Genomic DNA, 11,263 nt, shown 5'->3' on the forward strand with positions numbered 1-11,263 from the left:
CCTTATCTCACTTCAAACATTTTTCCCAACCTCTCTCCTGTCTTCCCCCCTTTTCTCTCTTCCCCACTCTAACACTTTCTCTCTACATCTCTTCTCCCTGCCCCCATTGTCTGTCTCTTTATTTTCACCCCTCATGCTATCCTGGTCATCACAGCCACTGGTGGGAGGGTTCAGAGTTTACATTCCAATATGTTGAAATTATTTTTATCATTTTAGATTCCTTCATCTGTTACTGAACAGTGGTCTAGAACAGTGGTTCTCAAACTCGGTCCTCAGGACCCCACACAGTGCATGTTTTGCAGGTCTCCTCACAGAATCACAATTTAAATAATTAGCTCCACCTGTGGACCTTTTAAAATGTGTTAGTAAGTAATTAATACACCTGTGCACTTGCTGGGTTACCTGCAAAACATGCACTGTGTGGGGTCCTGAGGACCGAGTTTGAGAACCACTGGTCTAGAACATAATTTTGACCTCCAAAAACAGTGGGAAAAAAACTGCATATCAGAAATAAGTCAATGTTAATTTCTGTTCCATTTTAACAGCATGTACATTTAAACACAAAAGTGAAAAATATATATTATTGGTACCCACTCATTTTACTAAAATACATTTCATGAAGAAATAAAACTGTACGTTTTGCAAGAATCCATCAAGATTTAGATTAATGGGCATGTGACAGCATACCTGTGTTTGTTATCTCAATTTATCACTTAGTGTTTTTAAGTCATTGTGTATAAAAAGTTCCTACTGGCTTGACATTTTCAAAATCTGTATTCTAGAACGAAACTGCTCGGGGCTTGATTTTATACGTGATTGAAGAGCAAAAAAGGCTTTTATATTCTGGCCTGTTATTACTTATTATAATGAGTAGTAACTTGATAAATTAACCAGCTCAAATTAGCAACAACAGCTAGGGTTTTTTTTTATCTGTTGCAGCATATATTGAATTCAAGTATATTTATACTTTCTAACATTACTTTTTATCTTCAGATTACCTATTAACCGATTATATATATATATATATATATATATATATTTATTTATTTTTTAAATCAAGTATATTTTATTGTTTTCCATATGAACAAACTAATAATATCAACAACATGTAGGGCCAAATGTAATAGATTGAGAGTTTCAAAAAGTGAGAGATTTGGTAAAGTTTTGCAGGTGTTTTTAAAGTGGCAATCATTTACACAGCAAGATCAGCCTGGTTTTGCAGTGTAAATGATTGCCACTTAAAAAAAAATGAAAAACCTTAGCAAATCTCTCACTTTCTGAAACTCTCACTCTATAACATTAATACACACCTGTATTGCAAATACTGTTCACTACCCCCTCCCAAAATGAGGTACCACGAGGGCAGAGACACAGCAGCTGCCAAAAGCCAGCAGCTGAAGCAGAGCATTTAGGGCAAGCATCTGACGCCGATCCTGCAATGTGAAACAGTCTGCTTGGAGTCCAATAGTCCCTATGCAAAAAATACAGCTGAATCAGCTGGAACCTGGCATAAGCCATAGCAGCCCTCGGAGAGTTGAGAATATGATCCCAATCCTCATCCTCCAACATTCCTAAATCAACCACCCACTTTACGCGGAGTGCCTCTAGACCATCTGTTCCAGAGAGAGAGAGAAGGGAGTGGTAAAGAAACGAGACCGTCTTACGACATGGCATGTTCCGAACCACGTCATGGACCGGAGCTTCTGAGAGCTGCGTAGCAGAGCCCCCACCACCACTGTGCCATAAGGGCATGATGAAGTTGTAGGTAACAAAAAAATACTGTTTGGGAATAGCATATATGGAGGCTAAATAATCAAAGGGATGGAGAACTGCATCCTGATAGAATTGGCCTATTGTAGAAACCCCAAAAGAAATCCAGCCCGCACAACCCTCCAACCTACAAATTTCAGGAAAATTCATATTATGCCATATGGTGGAACATTGATCAATAGTGGGATAATTTAACAACTGTTCAACTGCTTTCCACACTTTCATAGCCTGTTGTAACAAAGGGGGAAGACAAACATTTGGAATATGTGCTAAGAGAAATTGCAGTGGGGAAAATTGAAGACCTGCTTTTTCCAAGAGATTCACAGGGAGACAACCATCATTTCCAGGTGTGATCCATTCACCTAATTGAGCTAATTGCATGGCTAAGTAATATAGTACATCGGCAGTGCCAGATCTTCGTTACTCAGAAATCTATACAATATTTTAACAGCAATATGTGCCCGCTAGACAAATATAGCAATGCAATGGGAGATTACTCAAAATTGTGAGAGTGGAAAATAAACTGGGGTATTTTTAAGTATATATATAAGAATTCTTTTCTGGATAAACATTTTGATTAGATTTACATGGCCCATGACCGACAAGGGAAGCTTCTGCCATATTCGAGTCTTAACTCGTAAGTTATCAAGCTGAGGGGTTAAATTTAAAGCAATAAAATCAGCAGGAGAATGAAAAACTCGAATACCAAAACATTTAAACTGTGTGCACCACCATAAGGGTACATTATAGTCAGGGGGTTGTATAGTAGAAGAAAGTAATGGGAACACTACCGATTTGTCCCAGTTAATATGGACACCAGAATAAAAAAACAAATTTTTGTACTAGGGCAAGGAGGGCAGGTAGGGAGCACTACATATCTGATAAGTATAAAATTATGTCATCAGCATATAGGCCAATTTTTTTCTTCATGCCCAACAACCTGAAACCCCTTAATATCAGGAGTGGCTTTAATGGTGCATGCTACGGGATTTAAGGCAAGTGCAAAAAGTAAAGGGGACAGCGGGCACCCCTGTCTAGTACCTCTCTCCAGTAGAAAGCAGTCAATGGTGAAACCATTAAAAGTAATTCAAGCTGCTGGACAGGAATATAACAGTTTAATCCATGCTAGCAAATTGGGCTATCCCAAACCCAGTCAAGACCTCCAAAAGTTATATTCATAAAAACAGGGATCTATAATGTGCAACTGGTAGGGCTTCAGCCAGAATACTGTACAATTATTAAAGTATATATTTTTTTATCATGAAATGTGATCGTTTTCAAGAAAAAGACTTGAAATGAAATTCATTATTCTACTCAATTTTAGCTCATATGCTACTAATTATCAACTATATGATCCACATATCAAAGTAGAATTCAGTTATGCATTATTGTGTAAAATATTATATTTTATGGGGGAGCTACCACTGAGAGATAAATTGAAATGTATTTGATAAAATAATAAAAAATTAGTGCAGATTTATTTTAAAACAAAACAAGACTAAAACAATATTATATGTCTGTAGAATATGATTCTTTACCTTTTTTAATTATATTTTCAAGTTAGCTTCATCAGGTGTACTTTGTCTTTTGTTTTAATTGTTCTTAAACTACAGTACACATACTCAAATAATCAATATAAATATTACATTGATAACAGATAGTTATTACAGGTTGAGTATCCCATATCTAAAATTCCGAAATACAAATTATTTTTAGCACAACTGTAATAGTGACACCTTGACTTTCTAATGGTTAAGTGCACACAAACTTTGTTTAATGTCCAAAATTATTAAAAATATTGTATAAAATTATCTTCAGGATTTGAGTATAAGGTGTAAAGGAAACAAATTAATATTGTGTATGTACATAAACTTTGTTTCATGCACAAAATTATGAAAAATGTTGTAAAATATTACCTTCAGGCTATGAGGTATGTATTACATTTCCAAGTTTATCAACTTGTTTAAGTTCTTATGCAGTGAAATCTATCAAATGATAAGAAGTATACAAGCAAGATATGTCTTTCTGATTTATTCTTGTCTATGCTGGCATGTAAACCATTAAACTTTTATATTGTTACGAAAAACTATTGTAAAGAATTAAAATCATCCACCACCAATGGAGTTTAATTATAATTAAAATTTTGGTTTCATGCACTTGTTACTTTTGCCTTCTCAACTGTATTCTACTCCTTTCTAGCCACCCTTTTCCCACTTTGTTTATTCTTAATGCTACTGCTGGTAACATTTACCTCTCTCACTGCTTTGTGTCAGCCTCATCCCTCTGCCAACTGCTTCAGTGGTTTAACATCTTTAAAGTTTAAGTTCTTCTAAAGTTGTGGAAACTTGAGATACAGCACCAGTCTATTGTGATAGATAAACCTAAATAATTGTTCCCTAGGTATCAATACATTGATTATTATTTTAGGTGGTGCACCCAGAGTCAGTGTACATAGTTGAACAAGAAAAAAGGGAAAAGAAGACTCTTTTGGTGCACCCTTATACAAATAAAGTATTGTTTAAAATGTAAACTTTAATTTCATATTGTATATACTGTAGTTGTATCCTAAAACAAACAAAGTAAAAATTCAGGTGTGTCTACATGTGACACCTGAAAGAGGAGAGGTTGTGATTATTTTATAATATATGAAAGAATTATTTAAATTCTGCATATTCAGCAAATATGGTGCACATGATTTTCACTAATATAATGGATATATCACAAGGTTCCACCATTATGATAGCTATATCACAAGGTCTCCAAACTGGGTCTGTCTCCTGCTGGACCTCCCTGGTTTACATAGATAAATATGGAAGTGTGAGAAAGAAGGAAGTCTCAGATGGTGGATCTGCTGTTAGCATTAGGCACAAAGTCAAATATTACCCTGATTTACACAAAACTGGGTATTCCCAAGAGGTCTCCCATCCAGGTACTAACCAAGCCTAACACTGCTTAGCTTCTAAGATCAGATAGAATTGGGCGTTGACAGAGTGGTATGATAGTAGTAATCATAAGGGTAATGACTGAGGGATCACTAATGAGAGTCCACCTAGTTCCTGAAATGGTGCCAGAAATTGATAAATATGATAGAATTATGCTTTAGAAGATAAACAATGTAAAGTAAGAAGGAAGTTTAGAGATGGATCTGCTGTCACTGTTAGACTGGGTTCAAATGACAACTTGAGCCCTGAATCAGAGATGAGAGTCCACTGATGATAGAGACAGATATGACTAGCTAAACCGGAAGAAAAAAATATTAAACTTTTTTTTATCACAGTAGTGCACGCGGAATCTATAGTACTGGCAGTAATTGAACATCTATAGTATTAAATGTTTATTAGTAGTTACATAGCCAGAACAAAGAGTAAGATTCTTTCTTAATTTCTTTCTGAATGGTATCAAATTATTTCCTTGTTTCTAGAATGCCCAAATTTTCACTTCAGAACAGTTTATAACATGTCCTATAATGTCTCATACAATAGCATTAATTTTGTAGGTATCAAAAGGTTTTTGCCAACAGACATATGCACCATATATTCATACACCATTAAATAATTTAACTCTCATAGAATTATAGAGAGACAATGGTGGTCACTCAGAGTTGTTCACTCGTTGACGTTTTTCGCAACAGAGCGATTAGGTGGAAAATGCTCATGCACATGGTACGCAGCACGCATGCGTTCGGTAATTTAACACAAAACTTTGGAGATTTGCACAAGCTCGAGCAACGTTTTTTCATCGCTCGAGTGATCGTAGTGTGATTGACAGGAAGTGGGTGTTTCTGGGAGGTAACTGGACGTTTTCAGGGAGTGTGCTAAAAAAACGCAGGCATGCCAGGTAAAAACGCAGGAGTGGCTGGAGAAATGGGGGAGTGGCTGGCCGAATGCAGGGCGTGTTTGTGACGTCAAACCAGGAACTAAACGGACTGAGGTGATCGCAATCTAGGAGTAGGTCTGGAGCTACTCAGAAACTGCAAGGAATTATTTAGTAGCAGTTATGCTAACCTTTCGTTCGCTATTCTGCTAAACTAAGATACTCTCCCAGAGGGTGGCGGCCTAGCGTTTGCAATGCTGCTAAAAGCAGCTAGCGAGCGAACAACTCGGAATGACCACCAATATATTATGGGTATAAAATAGTTTTGCCCACAGTCACATGCATCTTAGAAAAAAAAAGGAGAGATAAATACTCCAATATATTAACAGTACTTTTGTTACTTGTTCAGAATAGCTAAATAAATGCCTGAACTGGCCAAAATAGGAGCTACCTGTCAGAACGTGTGAGCTGTAAATTGCTGCTGGGAAATACCACTGGACCACATTCTAAAAATAAGGTTGCTATATTACCGCGGTCAAGAAGAAATACGGTACAGGCAGTGGGACCGCTGATAAACAAGTGAGGTAAATGGGGATCCTTGTGTGGAGACAGGCCACGACACTATTGCGGATCAGGAAGTCATGTTTCGCCCCCTCTCCCGGCCTTGATCACTTCCGGAACCTTGTGATATATCCATTATATCAGTGAAAATCATGTGCACCATATTTGCTGGATAAGCAGAATTTTAATAATTATTTCATGATATTATGAAATAATCACAATCTCTCTTCTTTCAGGTGTCATGTGTAGACACACCTGAATTTTGACTTTGTTTATTTCAGGATACAACTATATGCAATATGAAATAAAAGTTGAAATTTTAAACAACACTTTATTTGTATAAGGGTGCACCCAAAAGAGAGTCTTCTTTTCCCTTTTATTCTTGTTCCTCTAAAGTTGTAAACCCTCACCCTCACATTTAAAGCTCTCAAACACTCCTCTCCTGCCTTCTTTTCCAACCTCATTTCTGTTACCACTCTCTCCACTCTCTCTGCTGATCACCACCTGAACTTTACTCTGGCCACCTTCTCTTATTTGCACATCCAACATTTCTCACACGCTGCTCCAATGCCCTGAAACTCACTACCATGTCCTATCAGACTCTCATCCAGTATCCACGTATACAAATGAGTCCATAGATTCAACTCTTCATAAAAGCCTATAAACCAGGCATGTCCAAACTACGACCCTCCAGCTGTTGTGAAACTACATATCCCAGCATGCCCTGACACAGTTTTGTTGTCAGAGAATGCTAAAGCTGTGTCAGGGCATGCTGGGATGTGTAGTTTTTCATCAGCTGGAGCGCCGCAGTTTGGACATGCCCGCTATAAACCCTCTTCACAATTCATTCTTTATCACTCTGACCTCTCATCTACTCTCTTTCCCTGGCTACATCCCTACCTTTTTGATTGTAAGCTCTTATGGGTAGCCATTCTTCATTCTGGATGCTGATTTCTTTCCTATAAAACCCTTCTCCTCCCATACAAATTATCATTATTTGCTCTTTTAGCCACAAGGAGTCTTTTTACCATACTCTTATTATATAATTATTAAAATTACTATTATATTCTATCATACGTACCAGCAAATGATACACTGTAACAATGCTTTCCACAGCCACAAGATTTGTTGAATCATAGAATGTTGGATTACAACCGTGCACACTAATACATATTTAACATTGTGACAATCGTATTGCAAATAATTAAGTGGACACAATAAATGGACACACAGCTGATATTTTAATATCACTTTATTTTTTATTTTTTCCTACTCGTTAATATTTTAACTTATATTTCGCTTTCCTTGTACAGTTCACAGAATATAACAGTAATTTTAATAATGGCATAAAAATGTTTTATTTTAATAATACAGGTTGAGTATCCCATATCCAAATATTCCGAAATACGGAATATTCCGAAATACGGACTTTTTTGAGTGAGAGTGAGATAGTGAAACATTTGTTTTTTGATGGCTCAATGTACACAAACTTTGTTTAATACACAAAGTTATTAAAAATATTGTATTAAATGACCTTCAGGCTGTGTGTATAAGGTGTATATGAAACATAAATTAATTTTGTGAATGTAGACACACTTTGTTTAATGCACAAAGTTATAAAAAATATTGGCTAAAATGACCTTCAGGCTGTGTGTATAAGGTGTATATGTAACATAAATGCATTCTGTGCTTAGACTTAGGTCCCATCGCCATGATATCTCATTATGGTATGCAATTATTCCAAAATACGGAAAAATCCGATATCCAAAATACCTCTGGTCCCAAGCATTTTGGATAAGGGATACTCAACCTGTACCTTTCTTTAGTGCTCCACTTACAGACTTCTCTTTTTTCTGTGCCATTTTATGACTATCAGCCTGTTGGAGCACCCAAATAATGGCCCTCATTCCGAGTTGTTCGCTCGGTATTTTTCATCGCATCGCAGTGAAAATCCGCTTAGTACGCATGCGCAATGTTCGCACTGCGACTGCGCCAAGTAACTTTACTATGAAGAAAGTATTTTTACTCACGGCTTTTTCTTCGCTCCGGCGATCGTAATGTGATTGACAGGAAATGGGTGTTACTGGGCGGAAACACGGCGTTTCAGGGGCGTGTGGCTGAAAACGCTACCGTTTCCGGAAAAAACGCAGGAGTGGCCGGAGAAACGGTGGGAGTGCCTGGGCGAACGCTGGGTGTGTTTGTGACGTCAACCAGGAACGACAAGCACTGAACTGATCGCACAGGCAGAGTAAGTCTGGAGCTACTCTGAAACTGCTAAGTAGTTAGTAATCGCATTATTGCGAATACATCGGTCGCAATTTTAAGAAGCTAAGATTCACTCCCAGTAGGCGGCGGCTTAGCGTGTGTAACTCTGCTAAATTCGCCTTGCGACCGATCAACTCGGAATGAGGGCCAATATACATTTCTATTAGAGATGAGCGGGTTCGGTTCCTCTGAATCCGAACCCGCCCGAACTTCAGGTTTTTTACACGGGTCCGAGCAGGCTCGGATCTTCCCGCCTTGCTCGGCTAACCCGAGCGCGCCCGAACGTCATCATCACGCTGTCGGATTCTCGCGAGGCTCGGATTCTATCGCGAGACTCGGATTCTATATAAGGAGCCGCGCGTCGCCGCCATTTTCACACGTGCATTGAGAGTCATAGGGAGAGGACGTGGCTGGCGTCCTCTCCGTTTAGAGAAGAGAGAGACACAGTATTTTGGGGAGCATTATTAGGAGGAGTACTACTATACTGTATACTACTATACTACTTGCTGCTGAAGTGATATTTTATACTAGATTAGATAATAGATAGTGTGACTGTAAGTGTATTATCTGACTTGTGGGGGAGACACTGACAGTGGGGAGCAGTTAGAGTCTGAGAGCAGGACTCAGGAGTACATATAACGTACAGTGCACACTTTTGCTGCCAGAGTCAGTGCCACACTGCCATTGTTGTGACCTCACTGACCACCAGTATAATAATATATTTTGTGATTGTCTACTTAGGCCTCGGAGTACTAGTTGCAAGTTGCAACGTGACCTGAAGTGACCACCAGTTTAATAATCAATCACCACCAGTTTAATATATATATATATATATATATATATAATTGTATATAATATATATATATATATATATAATATTGTATACCACCTACCCGTGTTTTTTTTTTTTCATTCTTCTTTATACATACTACTATAGTAGCTTACTGTAGCAGTCTGCGGTGCTGTGCTGACCTGACAGTGTCCAGCAGGTCCGTCATCAGTCATTACATAATAAATATATATAGTACCTGTCCGGCTGCAGTACTAGTGATATTATATTGATTTCATCTCATTATCAATAATTTATCATCCAGTCTAGACTCTATATTAGCAGCAGACACAGTACGTTAGTCCACGGCTGAAGCTACCTCTGTGTCGGCACTCGGCAGTCCATCCATAATTGTATACCACCAACCCCTGTTTTTTTTTTTTCTTTCTTCTTTGTACATACTACTATAGAGTATAGTAGCTTACTGTAGCAGTCTGCGGTGCTGCTGAGCTGACAGTGTCCAGCAGGTCCGTCATCAGTCATCATTACCTAATAAATATATTATCTACCTGTCCGGCTGCAGTACTAGTGATATTATATATACATACATATATATATATTGATTTCATCTCATTATCAATCATCCAGTTTATATTAGCAGCAGACACAGTACGTTAGTCCACGGCTGTAGCTACCTCTGTGTCGGCACTCGGCAGTCCATCCATAATTGTATACCACCTACCCGTGGTGTTTTTTTTTTCTTTCTTCTTTGTACATACTACTATAGTATAGTAGCTTACTGTAGCAGTCTGCGGTGCTGCTGAGCTGACAGTGTCCAGCAGGTCCGTCATCAGTCATCATTACCTAATAAATATATTATCTACCTGTCCGGCTGCAGTACTAGTGATATTATATATACATACATATATATATATTGATTTCATCTCATTATCAATCATCCAGTCTATATTAGCAGCAGACACAGTACGTTAGTCCACGGCTGTAGCTACCTCTGTGTCGGCAATCGGCAGTCCATCCATAATTGTATACCACCTACCCGTGGTTTTTTCTTTTCTTTCTTCTTTGTACATACTACTAGTATAGTATAGTAGCTTACTGTAGCAGTCTGCGGTGCTGCTGATCTGACAGTGTCCAGCAGGTCCGTCATCAGTCATCATTACCTAATAAATATATTATCTACCTGTCCGGCTGCAGTACTAGTGATATTATATATACATACATATATATATATTGATTTCATCTCATTATCAATCATCCAGTCTATATTAGCAGCAGACACAGTACGTTAGTCCACGGCTGTAGCTACCTCTGTGTCGTCACTCGGCAGTCCATCCATAATTGTATACCACCTACCCGTGGTGTTTTTTTTTTCTTTCTTCTTTGTTTATACTACTATAGTATAGTAGCTTACTGTAGCAGTCTGCGGTGCTGCTGAGCTGACAGTGTCCAGCAGGTCCGTCATCAGTCATCATTACCTAATAAATATATTATCTACCTGTCCGGCTGCAGTACTAGTGATATTATATATACATACATATATATATATATTGATTTCATCTCATTATCAATCATCCAGTCTATATTAGCAGCAGACACAGTACGGTAGTCCACGGCTGTAGCTACCTCTGTGTCGGCACTCAGCAGTCCATCCATAATTGTATACCACCTACCCGTGGTTTTTTCTTTTTCTTTCTTCTTTGTACATACTACTAGTATAGTATAGTAGCTTACTGTAGCAGTCTGCGGTGCTGCTGAGCTGACAGTGTCCAGCAGGTCCGTCATCAGTCATCATTACCTAATAAATATATTATCTACCTGTCCGGCTGCAGTACTAGTGATATTATATATACATACATATATATATATTGATTTCATCTCATTATCAATCATCCAGTCTATATTAGCAGCAGACACAGTACGTTAGTCCACGGCTGTAGCTACCTCTGTGTCGGCACTCGGCAGTCCATCCATAATTGTATACCACCTACCCGTGGTTTTTTTTTTTCTTTCTTCTTTGTACATACTACTATAGTATAGTAGCTTACTGTCGCAGTCTGCGGTGCT

General features: G+C 38.1%; 1 pseudogene; it reads right to left on the reverse strand.

Moving 5' to 3' along the window:
- Positions 1-4,658: 4,658 nt before the first annotated feature.
- On the reverse strand, positions 4,659-4,777 carry LOC134971423 (5S ribosomal RNA; annotated as a pseudogene).
- Between the last annotated feature and the right edge of the window lie 6,486 nt (positions 4,778-11,263).

Source organism: Pseudophryne corroboree, chromosome 11, assembly GCF_028390025.1.
Source record: "Pseudophryne corroboree isolate aPseCor3 chromosome 11, aPseCor3.hap2, whole genome shotgun sequence".
Lineage (NCBI taxonomy): Eukaryota > Metazoa > Chordata > Amphibia > Anura > Myobatrachidae > Pseudophryne > Pseudophryne corroboree.